The sequence below is a fragment of the Anomaloglossus baeobatrachus genome, chromosome 11 (assembly GCF_048569485.1).
Source record: "Anomaloglossus baeobatrachus isolate aAnoBae1 chromosome 11, aAnoBae1.hap1, whole genome shotgun sequence".
Lineage (NCBI taxonomy): Eukaryota > Metazoa > Chordata > Amphibia > Anura > Aromobatidae > Anomaloglossus > Anomaloglossus baeobatrachus.
Genome location: NC_134363.1, coordinates 67,682,456 through 67,699,428, shown reverse-complemented (window position 1 = coordinate 67,699,428; position 16,973 = coordinate 67,682,456). Strand labels below are relative to the sequence as shown.

Genomic DNA, 16,973 nt, shown 5'->3' with positions numbered 1-16,973 from the left:
TAACGTTTGCAGATTTATTGGATCTAGCCGATACTCCGACATCTTTACTATGCATCACTTATGAGGTGTAATTTATGTTTTGCTCCAGTGTTTCCTCCATCTCCTTGCCTTATTAGCTCCTTGCCGTTCTCATTTCATCCTTGTCAAGATTAGATGATTGTCAGAAATGTCACTAGCCCCCTTGTTTGCCCTAAGCTTCAGAATGCAGTGTTGCCACGAGCTTGCGTAGTGGGGAAAGGCAGGTTGCCAGCAGCGTCCGACTTATCTCTTTAAATTGTTCCCTATGCCGTGGTATGAGGTGCTATCGGTTCTGAATGTTAATGTCCCTGTGTGTGCTTCTGTCTCTGCTGCTTTCCCTGTGTGTGTATGTGTGTGTATCTCACTCTGCCTCTCTCCAGCCCCATCTCCCTGTCTGTATCTGAGTGCATGCATCTGTGTGAAAGAGGGGGAAAAATACATCAGCTTAGCACGGACATGCCTCTCTAACAAGGAGAAGAGGAGGAGAGAGTGAGTAGAAAGGGAGAGAAAACAGCAGAATGACAAGGGACATTTAAACTGCTCCTATATTCCGTCCACAAGCAGAGAAGAACTCAGGAAGGATAGAGACCGGTGCAGATGCAACATGCAGCCAGGTTCAATTCCCACCAAGAGCCCATGACATAGACCCAAGACTTCAACTGGAAATCCTATTTCTTTTCAATCTTTTTCCTAATTTTCCAAAGTCAGATTTTTTTCTTTTTTTTTCCCCAATCCACTCAAGGCTGCTTAACTTTGAATGCAACATGTGTAATGTCCTCCTTTTACCTTGATAGATTCCAAACAACCTTGTCGGGAAAGGGGGAAGCGGAGAAGAAAAAAAGCAAGAAGAAAAAAAAAAAGAAGAAGATTGGATGCAAACTCTGATATGATAATATAACCTCAAGCCTCCTGTCGGGAATAAAGGACCTCTTCGATTTTGGAGAACTAGATTCCGAGAAGGGGCCAGATAAATATGCCTGGTGCATAAACGTGTTCTGATCTTGTGTTCATTTTGTGTTTCTGCCTGTCACTGCATGACATCAATGGAACTGACACAGGGATGTATTAAGAGAAGCTTAGGCTCTTCTGGCAGGTCCTAGCTCACCACCAGCTGCCTCTGTCCCTACCGGTTTTGGGAACGGTGCAATGAGAAGGTAAGTTCCAAAGATTCCTTACTTTGATATTATATCTTCTTCTTCATCCGGTTGGGCCTGAGTCCCGATATGTGATCAATTCTCCATCTAGAAGGTCACATCACACATCCCCCTATTCCAACCCACCGGTATGTGCTAAAAGTTCTTTTTCCGAAATAGGAACTCCATACAGGTTATCTCTTTGTAAAAGGCTTCACTTTAAGTAGAAAGTGGGAAGTCTGATTCTCTGGAGGTAAAGAAAAAGAATCTCTTTCAAGAAAAGATCAAGGGCATTCTCATAAAAGGAACAGTCTATATGTCTTCTGCCTCCACCGCGAGAAATAAATACCAAACCTAGTCAATGTAAATCTTTTTTGACTTTTGCCCATAGGGGAAAAAATTAGGAATCACATCATATTCTGTTAAAATTTGGATGATGGGATGTGATTTGCTGCATGTGACGGCTGCAGCTATGTGTGCGCTAACCAGGCTGTCGTCAGGTATTTCAGCCTTTTCACAAATGTTTCCCGAGCCACAAGTTCTAATGTTAAATATTTGGCATCCTGAGTGCCTACGTGTGTCCCTGTGCCTGTGTGTGCCGCTCAGTGTGTGTGTATGTTTGGAGCTCCAGTTCCTCTGCATTACATCCTTATTTTTTTCTCTTCACGTTTCATGGGCTATTGGCTTTGGAAGGCTTATCAATTTCCATTTGAAAAGCTGTTTCTTCTTTATTTAATTGCCCTTGCTTCTTGGCTCGTTTTGCTGGTGGGCATGCAAAGGGGGGTAGAGGTGGGGTCCGTTGAGTCGGGGGGGGGGGCGACTCACAGCTTAGAATGTTAAATAAAATATATATGGAATGTCCACACATTGATCTGCCTTAGGATGTATTCCAAAGCCATCTAATCCTTCAATTGCTGCTGTTTTTTGTAATATCTGGTCTGAACACGCATTTAATCTTATTTAATCATGCAGGCTCCTGCATTTTTCCCACTGCCCGCTGACCAGCAGGGTCATGCAGCAAGCTTGTACTCGCGGCAGCTGAATAGTTAAATGGACGAGTATGAATTCTCTATTTCTCCAATTGATTGACCTGGGTTACTGTTATGGAGAAAATTCTGCTATCCAATGTAAACCCAGATGCTCTTCTACAATCTGGAGACTGCATTTCAATGTCTATCATTTACATGACTGTCCTCCAGCACTTTGCAATTTAATATCCTGTGAGATTTAAAAGGGCTGCAAAAAAAAAAGAAAAGTTCCTAATCTTGTGTTTCATACTTTTCTTTAATATGAAATTTTCTGCATTATTGTGAATCGTGACAATACTTCATCCATACTTAAGTAGAAAGTGTAACGCTGGGCCAAAAGACATTATCCTCTGCTACATGGTCTATCAGTTTTATAATACCTTTTACTATTATTATTATTATTTTTACCATTTATTCATTCATATTTTGGGCGTTAAAGGTATTAAAACAGTCATAGTTTATTTTAATACTTGACCCTCTATATTTATGAAGATTTTGAGGGTCAAAGGTATTAAGCCAATCATCACCAACCATCACCCAGCTCACCCCTCAAAAAAAGAAGCAATAAATAGCATTTTATATATATGTATATATATATATATATATATATATATATATATATGGTGTATATATATATATATATATATATATATATATATATATATATACACCATATATATATATATATATATATTTATTTTTTTTCATATTTTAAGAGGTATTTAAACAGGATTAGATTATTTAATACCTTTGACCCTCAATATATATTAAGATATAGAGGGTCAAAGGTGTTAAAACAGACATCACCAACCATCGCCCCCTCAAAAAAAGTAATAGATAGCATTATTTTGTCTATATATATATAGACAAAATAATATATATATATATATATATATATATATATATATATATATATATATATATAGTACAGTCACTCCACTCTATTTTAATACACAGATTTATTTTTCTATCATTCCATTGCAATGGGTCAATTTCTACAGTTTTTGCTCCTCCCCAAACAATCTCAGGGTGAGAGACCATTGTATTCTTTGTTTGGGCTAAACAGCGCCATCTGTATGTTAGGAGCAAAAATTACAGCTCACTCATAAAAATCGGAATTTTTAGCTCTTTATATTTATACATCAATAGATTAATCAATTGAGATCAATCATCTATTAAATAACAGAGGGGAAGGTTTGACAAAACTTGTATATCGAACAAAGTAAGTCCTGCATTTTTATTTTTAAAGGGACCATTGAATATAATATTGGAGTTCTCATTGGAATGCCATTAAAATTGCTCCAATTTCCTTTGCTAAAATGTTGATAACCTGCTTCCCTGCACTAAATTATTGGTAATTGTTCATTGACAGAGGCACAAACTGTTCCCAAATCCCCCTGTGGCTAAACTGTGCAACCAGAACCTCCATTTATTCATCTTAACAGTGCTCTTTGGAACAAAATATAGGAACTATGGCTCTATTATCATTATATTTAGTGAGTATTATCAGAAATTTGAAGGAGACTTTAAAAATGTGCTTTCGGGGAACTGGTTTGGTTGTCCACCTTCACGGACAGTTATTTTTTCTCTTGAATTTGTGTATTTGGTGATAAAAATGATTTTTGCTATTGGTTTTCATTAAAAAAAATTGGTTTGATCCTTTCTATAGCCTTTGTAGTGTAATATCTATTGTTGGCTGCAGAATGAGTTAACTGAGAACCCATCAGTAAGCTCAATCTAACAGTTAAAGTCTTAGGGTTCATTCAAATGTCTGATTTTCACGTACGAGTGTTAGCTATGTTTTTCACGGGTATCACTCATACCTTTTTCTCATTTTTGCTGAACAAATGGGAAATTGCAGAGACAACCTGTCTGATTTTAATGAGATGGATTAAAATGGGCAATGCAAGTCTATGGGTCTGTGAAAAAATTGAAGCTCACTTGATAGACATGCTGTCTGATTTTGACGGACTGTCAGAAAGGAGGTGGAGAACTGATGACACTTGGACACACTGATCAAAAAGAATGGGTATGTTTTTCTAACTTGGACGTCTGATTGAGCTCTTAAGGGAAAGTTTCCTTTTAACTGTCTCTTTCTGGGCGTCTCACAGCTCATTGATGTCCACAGACAACATCAATGTGGAATGTGCAGGAAACAAAGACCCTTTAAGAGTCAAATGGTGCAAAATTTTTATTGAAACCCAAATACAAAAATTACTTTTAGCCTCCAATGTTTGGACACTTACGGTAAGTAAAAAGAATTGTCCCAAAACATAGACAATCCCTTTAAGGTGAGTATGAAGTTATATTGGAAATGCTCCATGAAAAAAGATTCAAATTTCCTCCTTCCAAGAATATTATCACGTTAGTGCTCCCTAATGGAGATAGCTACCCTGTAAGGCCATGTTTCCATTATACATATGTGTGAAGGGGGCCTAAGACAGTATCTGACCCTTTAACAAGCCTTGCAACGCAACCAGGGATATAGTCATGTTGGAAGCCAAGGTTTCACAATACATTAATGAGATAGTAGAGGCACCAGCTTGATGATGAGTAGCAGGGAACACGTTTTCACATGAGGATCTCATATCTACATTGAAACTCATAGCTGATCCTTCCAGTTCAACACTTATTAGTATTATTGTCATATACAAGGTGACTTTTTTAATTAAAGTTTATTTATTAAGTTTTCACTTCATTAGATGTGTGCATATATGCCTATATTGTTGTGTGAGTGTGTTAATATATGCTCTTACTTTGCCCTTCTTCAGGATCTGGCACCATTCTGCTGCTCTTTTCAGTGATGTCACTACTGTTCAGACTCTCTGGGTAAGGCAGAGCGCGACGTGACCTAGAGAGTGTGCACAGTGACTTTTACAATTTAAGACTATGGACCATCAGAAAGAGACTTTAGCTCAAGCCAAAGAATGAGCCGGGTAGTCGTAATTGTGGTGATGTCACTGAGAAGGGGAGCAGAATGGCACTGGACACCGTAGAGAGCGGCGGTGATGTCACTGAGAAAAGGAGCAGAATGGCACTTGCCCCGGAGAGTGCGGCGGTGACGTCACTGAGAAGAGGAGCAAAAGGGTGCTGGACACCGGAGAGTGCAGCGGTGACGTCACTAAGAAGAGGAGCAGAAGGGTGCTGGACACCAGAGAGAGCAGCAGTGACATCACTAAGAAGAGGAGCAGAAGGGTGCTGGACACCGGAGAGAGCAGCGGTGACATCACTGAGAAGAGGAGCAGAAGGGTGCTGGACACCGGAGAGAGCAGCGGTGACATCACTGAGAAGAGGAGCAGAAGGGTGCTAGACACCAGAGAGAGCAGCGGTGACATCACTGAGAAGAGGAGCAGAAGGGTGCTGGACACCAGAGAGAGCAGCGGTGACATCACTGAGAAGAGGAGCAGAAGGGTGCTGGACACCAGAGAGAGTGGCGGTGATGTCACTGAGAAGAGGAGCAGAACAGCGCTGAACACCAGAGAGAGCAGCAGTGACGTCAATGAGAAGAGGAGCAGAATAGCGCTGGACACCGGAGAGAGTAGAGATTGGGAAGTATATTAATGCTCACTCCAAAGTACATTTCATATATACACAGATTTAATAGATATAAAACTTAATTGTAGGGCTTCTTTAACTTTCTGGCATTTGTGAGTTTCGCATAAAGACATTTGAGAGCAGCAAACGAAGCAAGGAAACATAACTCAGACCCTCCGTCTCCCCACTCATTACCATTTGTTTTTACGTCTAGACACACTTGTATTAAGAATATTTGAACATGCTCTTTCAAGTGCTCCTCTCCTTTGGAGATTTAACAGATAGATTTGATCAACCCATTACACACCCAAGAGGGACATAAAACACCAGCATGCAATGGCTTCTATCCTCCTGAGTACACAACAGGTTAATTGAGTGCACACTAAAACCTCTCTCCGCACTATAGATAGGACTCATGGGTCTGCCGGGAATATTAGCTCATCAGGAGTAGATTGTGTGAGAGACACCAAGGGAGGAAGCCAGTGCATAAAAGAAGTCCAAAAAGATGTAAATGCAAACTATTGGCGCTCATTAATAATCCATACACCCCATTTCTCACCTATAATGTACACACCGATTGAGTATTTTTCCTGCTACATCAGTAGACTCTTTTCGAGGTGTGCAATCCTACTCAATTTACTGATTAGTTCACTTACTTGTAATTAGACTTTTTTTATTGCTTAAGATTTTACAACAACATAAGGTTTGGCGATTCCAACCTAAAATAATATTAAAAGGAATTGATCACATTGGAAATGTTGTCTGATCTGCCGGCATGGTGTCATAGAGCAGATTGATAGATATCATTGTCGGAAAAGTTTCAGTAAGGTACATCCACCTGTCTGTTTTTCAAGTACCTAGTATAGTCTATGTTGCTGTTCACATGTCCATTTTTTTGTGCACAGAATGGTTTGCACAATATTGCGCGGACATGTCTGATATTGATCCGAGTGTCAGATTCTGAACTTCTGTGGGTCCATAAACAATTCAGAGATCACGGCCAGGTTATCACTGACTGCTAGATAGGAAAGTCAAAAAGCCCTTACGAACAGATACAAGGCATGAACCCGTTCATAGAAAGCAAGGCCACCAAAGAAAAAAAATATATATATATTTTATTGAAAAAAATCATTAATTAAAAAATCCTTTATGGAAAAAGTCATGATAATAAATGGGAACAAAAAATGTTTGTGTAGACAGGGTAACTCCAAAGGAGGACAATAAACCAGATCAAAAATATCAGAGGGACCACTAAAGGCAATTGTTAAGACTCCATTCAAACATAGTCAATAAATATAGAAACATTTAAATATTCACATAAATAAATAAATAATACCTATATATATGGCAATAATTGTATCCCGATGGTGAAAATAAATCTAGAAAATAAAGTGCAATAGTGCTAAATCGAATTACTAACGGAGATACCGTACGAACGTTTTAAATGTAAAGTAATGGAGGATGTAAATAGATATCTAATACAGAGACTATAAAACTCACCTGTCCTCAACCTGACGCGCGTTTCGTTTAGCGTTGACTTCCTCAGGAGTCGTAGTGTGAATAGGTAGATAGGAAAAGGTAGAGAAAATATGGTAAAAGTCTGATGAAACTTTGGACAAAAAAAAACATTTTTTCTTGGTTGAACATCTGAATGAGCCCGAAACCTGCCTTCTATTCATGAAAATCCATGGTGTTTTATGTGAGTCCAGTGGGCAGTCCTAGTCAGTGATTGACAGTCTGCTCTATATCACTGTGCATGCAGAGACTGCTATCAATCACTGAGTAGGACCGACCACTGGACTTTCAATGAAGAAAATGCAAGAGATACTAATTTTTTTTTTTCCAACAAGTCTATATATCATTCATCTCAGCTTTGCCTTCTCTATTCCATGTCTATGTCCATGTCCTTCTCTGTTCCATCTCTAGTCCACAGATTGGATTGCTTGAATAATGTGTCAGGTTCCAATCTGTCAGCAGGTTTTTGCTATGTAATCTGAAAGCAGCATTATTTATGGACAGAGACCTTGATACCACTTATGTATCACTTACATTACTGGGTTTAGTGATTAGGATGTAATCACTGTTTTATCAACAGCAGTTCTAGCAGAGCTCACAATACTGAGCTCTGTATAACTGAAACCACACCACTAATTGGCAGCTCAGTGTACACTGTATAGTAACAAAAATCTGCCAATCAGTGGTGGGGGAGGGGTTGGACTAAGAAGCACAAGACTCCTAGTCCTGTAGTGATAATTCCCTGCTAATAAAACATGTATTGTATTGAAACAACAAATAAATAGCCAAATAAGTGACACATTACTGAAATCAGGGTCTCTGCCCCTATGCCATGCTCCTCTTAGATTACATAGCAAAAACATGCTGACAGATTCCCATTAATAGAGCATTTCCAGACTATGAGCAATATAATTGTTGCAGAATGCAAATAACCATAAATAAGTGACTTTGCTGATATTTTTTCAGGACCGTGACAGGGGTTTTTCTTTTTTGATAGATATCAAGGTTATAGAAATAAGTCCCCTCAAATATTAGTGAATTTTAGAGTAACTATATACTATTTTGTCATGTAAGCCCTAAATCGCAATTACCGACAGCCCTGGAATTGCGCCAAAACAGAAGGTGAGTACAGTGTCATAAGTCTTGTGTGTAATAAGTCCTAGTAGTGGACAGCCCCTTTAAAATCACTTTAGACCTCTCACTCGCACTTATATGTGCACAGAATGATCATGACGTTGGCATAGTGGAGTCCGGGTGCCCCTCTATACTGCTACCCAACTTCCACCCCCAATAGTTTAACCCCTTATTAAAATAACCACAGACACATAAATGGATGAAATGGCCACAGCAGCCTTTATTTAAACATAACTTACAATAACATTATAGAAAAGGGGGTTGTGGTCCTCGAAGCTCAAAACAGTCTGGTGATCACCCAATACTCCAATCTTACCTTCCCCCTAAACCCCCATTACTCCCAGCCGCAACCACCAACTCGGGAGCACCAAAACAAATATGAGGGGGAAGGGTTAAACCACCAAACACGGGAACCAGCACCACCAAGCCGACGTTCCCCCATGATCACCAGACCACTCCCCAAACCAGTAAATTAAAGGGGGTTCCACCTCCATTGGGACCCCCAATCCAATTTTCACCAACTTCGAGGACCCCACCCCAACCGCCACAACGAGAGCGCTTTGACCCCCTCAAACGCTCGAGACCCCCCCTCCCTCACTTGACAATGCCATGGCCCGCTCAAAACCCTTCTGAATCCCCAAAGACCAAAAATCCGTTCCTACTGCATTCAGGCGGACCCCTTCCGCCAACCGGTAATCCTTGTCCACCGCCTCCAAACCAAAGTGACGAAGCGCCACACCCCCATCCCTCGCCCAAAGCCGAAATTACCCGATTGATATTATACGGGTCTTAATCAGTTTTAGTCAGACAGGGCCCTACGCCACGTCCGTCTTGGGACCATGTCTGAGCAGCCGTCCAAAATAATGGCACAGCGACCCACAGCCGAAGTAAATCATGTTTTACATCCCTTATCATATCCTGGCTCGCCACCATCCCCACATCATTTCCCCCAACATACAAGACCAGAATATCTGGCGCCCGATCCAGCCGCATCGCCTTGTGCACCTTGGGCAGCACCCGCATCCTCCGCATGCCCCGGAAACCCAACCACCTAATTACACCGCCCTTCGAGCAAAGCCCAGCTGACGTCCCTCCAAACGAATGCTCGCCTGGATCACTGCCCAGTGCACAAAGGCGTGGCCCAATATCCAGACCAATTGAGAAAAGGCCACCTGCAAAGAAGACAGCAAAACCTCACAGTACCATGACATAACCAAACAGCTCCCACAGCTCCCCCCATGTAAACAATTCTAAAGGCACACGTAACTCAAATATCACCTAGATGCCACCAACCTATCCTCCATACCACCTAGGGACTCAAACCGCACCCTGCCGCCTCCGTTCCCGCTCCCATCCTAAAAGAATGAGGCGCGTAACAACCAAGATGAAAGCCAAGACCCTCCACGCATCTCCGAAAAATTGCCCGAAACTGATAATTTGATAAAACAAACCATCCTCGTGACAAAGTATCGGACCATCAACCCGTGGTCCCAACCCCCCCCCCTTTTTTTTTTTTTTTTTTTTTTTTTTTTTATATTAAACTCTCCAAATACCTTACCGGACACACTACCGACCCAGCCACAATACCCTGCACCACACACCGTCCTCTGCCGGCTTAATCCGTCCCTGACCTCTGAGGCCAAAATTCCACCCCATTCTCAAGTAAAAGCACGTCTCACGCCTGAATCCTCCCATGACCTTGCCGACTAACCGCCACCAACTCCCTAATCTTAAGCGCTCCAAAGAACGCAAGGAAAACTCAACGAAACAAAATAACCCCAAAAAACGAATGACACACCAACACTCAAGTGGGCCCCCCAAGTGCTCCAACTATGCCGCCCCCGGCGAAACCCCTTCAAGGCCCGTCGCACCAATTTAAATTTCCGGCAAATCCAGCCTGTTCCTCAACTGAAACCAAAAAGGCCAGGCCCCGCCACCATCCGCCCCCATTTTTTCCTGGGACCAACCCCATGCTGACCACCGCCTGACCCCAAGAACAACATGCCTACCAGATCCCCCACCGATCAAATCAACCAAACGACTGAACCCAGTCCTCCCATTGTAACCAAGCCTGCTGATAAGCCGTCCAGTCTCCGCCACCAACGATCCCTTGATCCAATGTCCAACGGCCCTCATCCCACCCTCCATAGTTCAGGAGGGCACAATAATCCCACGGCCATAGCCCCCCAGCGCCAAATCACTGAAGCGGCCCACTGGAAACGAGAGAGAGCGTCAGCAATAGAATTCAGCACCCCCGGCACATGAGACCCAGATACACCAGCATTGATGGACAAACAAGCCAACACTAATCTCCGCAACACTCTACTCACCGGAGGAGAGGTAGCCGAAATTTTATAAATTGCAAACCCGACCCCCATGTTGCCACTAGTAAAACCGCCCCCGACCATTCCGAAAACGCTCCCGCCACAGCGTAACTGGCACCAAAATCGGAAAATGTTTCAACAGCGCTAAGTGCTCCACCAAACCCGCAGAACACCAACCTCCAGCCATCGCTCCGCACACCACTCGCCCCCAAAATAGGCCCCGAAGCCTTGACCCCCAGACGCATTGGTAACAAAAAGGTCTAACTACAAATTACCCCCAGAGGCTCCATCAACAGTGACCGCCCATTGCAGTCCCCCCAGTAATTGTCCCCAAACCTCCAACTCCGCCTTAACCTCGACCGACAACCGCATAAAATGGTGAGGTGCAAGCACCCCCACAGAGGCCATCTCAAGCCGCCGTGAAAAATTCCGCCGCATCGACATCCCCCGAAATGTAAAATCGAATTTGCCCAGCAACGATTGCACCTCCCGCATGATGAGTTTTCCAACCCTCAGTGCCCTTGCCACCTCCTCCCTGAGGGCCACCACCTTGTCCACTGGTAACCAAACTCCCACCTGTCCGAGTCAATAACAATCCCAAGGAAGGAAATACATGCTGCCGGACCCTCCGTTTTCCGGCGCCAAAGGGACCCAAAAACGCAAAGCCACCCACTCAATTGTTGCAAGCAAATTCCGGCAAACCACAGAGTCCCCCGGACCGACACAGAAAAATCGTCTAAACAGTGAATAACAGCCTGCAAACTAGAAACCTCCCTAACCACCCCCTCCAAAAGAAACTAAACCCTAAAACAATAACAAGACAACGAGCATCCCATGGATAGGCATCAATCAACAAAATAACTCCCCCCCCCAATAACAGCCGAGCAAGCGCACACTATCCGGATGAACTGGCAACCGCCGAAACGCCGCTTCGACCTCCATCTTAGCCATCAGGGCCCCCTTTTCCACACCGCCGCACCCAGTCTGCTGCTTCATCGAAAGACGTAGCAACCACCCAACTTAACTCAGGATCTATACCATCATGTACTGATCCCCCACGGATAAGACAAGTGGTGATGGAGCCGAAACTTAATCCTCTCTCTCATCAGCACCACCCCCAGCGGAGAAAACCACTAAAGCCGAAAGGTTGGGGACCGAAAAAGGTCCGCCATATGCCCCAACGACACCTCCTCTGACAACTTTTTCCGAACCACCTCCGGATGCTGGCTCCCCGACCGTAAGTTCTTAAAAAACGCCCCTGCCCCCGGACCCGCTCCCGAAGGAATACAAAATCAAATTCAAAAACCCCTTGCTGGTAACTCCGCCTCCTCCCTCCTCGAGAACCTATTTAGATAAGGGAGCATCTCGTGAAGCTTCACCGGAGTCTCCCCCTGTCGAATTACCAGGCCCCCCCTTTTACCCTATTACGCCGGAAACACTTCCCCGCCCCATGAATGGGTCCACTACAGTGCAAGCAGTGGCGCTTAAACCCCACAGCTCCCCAAACTTGCATTGGTCCTCATGAAAGAGCCAGTAAAGTCCTGAGTTATGGGATACCGACTGACCTCCGGTTCCCCCGCCGGACTGTTGCCCATACCGCCCCCCAGCCTGGCCGGAAACCCCGGCCACCCCTGGAAAGGATGGCCCATACCTCTTCGGTGCCCTAAACCACAACCAGAGCCCAATATCCTCCTGTCCCCACCGTATAGATGGCCGAATAGCTTTCCTCTGATGAAAACTGTCCGTCATATCACAACCAGGCCTGCCCCCCATGCACCCAGAGGCTTCCCAAATGGAACCCATATAGCAGCAAAGGTGCAAACAATTGTCCGGCGTCTCCTCTCCTATCACACTGGCTCGAATTGTGTCTTAGGCTGATCGTAATTAAATTTTTATAACGGCAGCAAAGAGAAGATTTCAATATAATCAACCCTCCAAATCTTCCGCCTAACCTCTTTTGTAACCCCCAGCGGCCCTCCAAGCACACATAAACCTCCCCCCCTCGCCTTATCAACCAAGTGAATCCGGACCTTGCCTTTTCCCGCCTGCCCCGAAACCGACACGGCTCGGACTCCCTTTGTACCCCCGCCGCACTCCCCAACCTCAACTGACCCCGGCGGAGCCACCCGTCCCTGAGCCCCCCATGCCAGCACCCCGCCGGACCTACCACACTACCCGGAACATTAACAGCAAAAGGAGACAAACAAAACACATAACTGTACTCACCGAGCTGCGCAGGAGCTGTGATCCCGCCAGCTGCCAATCCTGAATCCTGCCGTCCAGCCGCCGCCACTGGCGCTGTGTAACTCTCATGCCCGTCATCCTCCACCTGACCGATCAGCGAAGGTAGCCTCGGATCGGTCCGTCCCGGACCCCATCCAGGTGGCCCCCACACCGCTGCTCCTGGCTTCAGACCACCAGCTGCCGCTGAGACCCAGAGCCATCCTGCCCTGGCCCGCCGACCTCCTGCCCAGGGATCCCGACTTCCGTCCACCGCCGCCGTCAAGCCAGGCCGCCCGACAGGGACATCGCCAGCGCGGCCCGCCGTAGCCTCCAGATCCTCCTGATGACAGGCAGCAGTAGGCCCCTCCCCCATAACGGGCTGAGGCCTACTAACCACCGCCGACCTCAGCCGCGGCCTGGAATTCCTCCCGGCGTGGAGGGGGCTCCCAAGGTTGGACACCTCCCCCACAGCCAGAGGGTCCCGCACGGGGCTTCCCCCGCTGCCGCTGAGGCCCCGCAGGCGCTGCATCGGACCGCCCCGACTCCCGCCGAGGCCTGTGAGCAGGCCGTGCCTACCCAGATCCCCCGGGAGAGAGACGCTCCGGAGGCCTGGACCTGCGGTATGGCCGCCCCAGAGTCACAGGGGAGACCTCCGCGGCCGCCCCAGGAGCCTCCCGCAACCGTGGACCACTACGAGGAGGCCGCGCCCGCGGCCTAGCGGGAGCAGACGCGCCCGATGCCACACCGCCGGCCAGCACCGCCCGCAACTGCTCCTCTAACCAGCCCGGAGGTTGGCGCCGGGCTGCCTCCCGCAGCTCCTCCATGAACCTGCTGACCTCCACCAGTAAGCTGCACATAACTGAAACTTTTTTTTTTTTTTTTTTTTTGTTTGTGTGCTGTATAAGCTGCTGTACAATTTCTTCAGCTGCCACCGCAGCAATGGCTTCTTCCCCCTTCAGCTTCACTATATTATCCCCTACCAGTCCCTTTACCCCCACCCCTTTCTCACCTCACCCTATCCCCCCTAGCCACGTCATGCCGGCCTCCACCTACCCCCTGGGGAGGGGTGGGGGTTCCAGCCGGGCACTTTAAAGGGGTGGTTCACTACTTACTTTTCATAGGCATATTGATATTATGTTGAGACGCAAGGTTTCTCTCAAATACCTTGCTATTGCAGTCTGCTCATCCCCTTTGCATATCCCCTCGGGCTCTGTAACCTTTGATGTCTGGTAATGTCACGTCAACTTTCTGTTGACCTGACATCACCGCGGCCAGCCCCATTCTCACTGAGTGGCTGGGCTCTGGACAGAGTTTCACCGCTCATCATAGCCCATACTCCCTACTCCTTCACTGCAGAGAGCCACAAGCAGGAGCGATGCTGGGCTGTGATGAGCGATGAAACGCCACCCACAGCCCTGTCACTCAGGAAGACTGGGGCCGGCCATGGTGATGTCAGGGCAACAGAAAGTTGATGTAACATCACCAGACATCAACGGTCATGGAGCCCAGGGGTCACGAGAAGGAGATAAGCAGACCACCATATCGCCGCTCACAGGCACTATTGCCAACACAAGGTATTAGAGAGACAACTTGTTTCTCAACATAATATCAATGTGCCTTGGAAAAATAACTAGTGAACCATTCCTTTAATGCAATTGTTTTTTAAGTATCATAAAGTACCATTGTTCTCGGCAGCATGTATCCTGTTTACACAAGAGGATGTGCTGTCTAGAATAATGATTTTTAAAGTGCGTTTTAAACTAATTTCACTTGACAAATGAGCGGTTTGCATATTCATTGTGTGTTTGGCAGTAGTTTTTCAGCTTATTATCAGGAAACAAGCGTCTGTACAGAAGGTAAAATGTTTTCCGAAATGTGCGCCCAAAGGGCTCTTGCACGTGACCGTATTATTTTGGGTTCAAGTACGTTCCAGCAAAACATTGGATGGCACTCGGACTAATGTTAGAGGCCTTTCACACTATGTTCCGATCTCCGTTCAGTGGTCCCATAGGGCTTCAGTCCAACCCCCCTCAAAATGGGGTTTGGACGTATGTCACCATGTGCATTATTTTCAGGAGTATATGCTTACTGGAGACGGACACCCAGAAGTAATAAACTATGTCTGGGTGTCCACCTCTAGGTAATCGTATACTCCCAAAAATAGTGCACGGCAGAGCATGATGTGACTCCATCTGGGACCATTAAAGTCAATGGCCCCGTCGGGGCAGATCTCTGAAACTCATTTTGCTGGTGGTTCAGAAGTAAGGCCCGACAGGACCACTGAACGGAGATCGGAACGCAGAGTGAAAGGCCCGTTATTCTATGCCCTAGTGCGCAGCATGTCCGAGTTGCATCTGATTATCGGTTTGCCATGCAAGCCAATGAATCCGTCAACAAAATCGGACCAAACTTGGATGACAAGTCCGGTCCAATTTTCACGGAATGAAGCAATGGAGAAGATAGAACATTTTTCTTTCTATCTTCACCATATCCAAGAAAATTGGATGACACTCTGACCACACACTGTCTGATCAGAGTGCGATTAGTATAATTGATCGGATGAGAAAACCCTCGTTTGCACCGAGCCTAACAGTGACATATTCGGAAGCAAACACATCGGATACACATTACTATTTTATATCTGGAATTCAAGTTTTTGCATGAGATCAAGTCAGGAGAAGAAAGTGTTAAGGAGGATACAGATTTTAATGGGAACATTGGCCTCAATTTATCATCTCTCAGACTTTGATCCCCCCAGGTTGTGTAAGGCATTGAGCTGGCAGTCTGCCGCCTTAGGAAACCAAATTATTATTTTAACTAATTTGCTGCAGAGTCGCACCCTTGTAACACAGAGCTTTGCCAGGTAACCACAGAGGGTAATGAATACGTTTCAAGGGATTATCGTCCTCTACCCTACTTTACAAGTGGCGTGGGAGTACGGTACTGTATATATAACACTCCTCATGGTATACATTGACGGAGCTCCGGAGATAACTTCACTGCTAGGAGAAAAGTTTCTTCAGTCTTCAGAGACTATTTCATGTTTTTACTGACACATTAATGAGCACACTGATACTTGGATGTCTAAAGATATCTACCGTACTGCATATGGTGACGGAGAAAGAAAGCTTATAAGTTGTTATCTATTAACAGTAGAAATAAGTAGATCTTCATAAAGCACTTTAAAATGTATTGTGTTGCTTGAAAATTTGTGAACTCTTCACAAGTAAAAAAAAAAAGACGTAGTAAAAACCTGCTGACAGATTCCCTCTATGTAAGCTGAAGACAGCATGCTGCAAGGGTTAACACAGAGAATTCAGGGATGACTGTCTTGGCAAGGTCCGATTTGTTGTATATTTGCAATGTTTGTTTAAGCAGCAGGTCACAGCAAGACTTATCATTAATGGCTCAGCATGCTCCCTCCTCTGATTAACCTCTCAATGTCAATGTACAATATCTATCGAGAGCCTGGTGTGGGCAGGGACAACTCTATCAGCTCTGGTACATGGCTAAATCTAAAAGTTCAGGTTGTGTCAGAACGGCTGCAGCCAGTAATCTAAGTGATACATGGTTGGATTCAGGATCTCTTTATCTACATCTTGCTCCTCTCAGATGAGGTAGCAAAAACCTGCTGACAGATTCCCTTTAAAACCATGTCAGTCCTAAAAATAGATAAAGAGAACAAAATCAAAGACATTTTTCAAAATTTGATCCAATATCACATGTCTGTGAGTGGCAAATATGTTAAAATTTGGTTTCCTTATCTCAGAGTGACCTCTTTGCACACCAATAACTACATCTAAATGTTTCTGGTTATTCTTGATTAGTCCTGCACATCGTATTGGAGGAAATTTAGCCTATTCCTCTCTACAAAACAGTTTCACCTCTGTTATGATGGTGAGTAATCTCCAATGAAAGGCTTTCTTCAGGTCCTTCTATAACATCTCTATAGGATTAAGGTCAGGGCTTTGACTGGGTCTTTCCAAAATGTTAATTTTATTCTTCCTTATCCATTCTTTTGTAGAACTACTTGTGTGCTTTGGGTGATCATCTTGCTGCATGAC

At 45.0% G+C, this 16,973-nt stretch overlaps 1 protein-coding gene across 2 annotated transcripts in view; it reads left to right on the top strand.

Moving 5' to 3' along the window:
* The first annotated feature begins 345 nt into the window (after positions 1–345).
* Positions 346–16,973, top strand: part of GRIN2D (glutamate ionotropic receptor NMDA type subunit 2D) — a 1,213,579-nt gene continuing 1,196,951 nt past the window's right edge. For both annotated transcript variants that reach the window (XM_075328780.1, XM_075328779.1), the window contains exon 1: positions 346–1,172. The gene's annotated coding sequence lies outside the window, so the exon portion shown is untranslated. The remainder of the gene's footprint in view (positions 1,173–16,973) is intronic.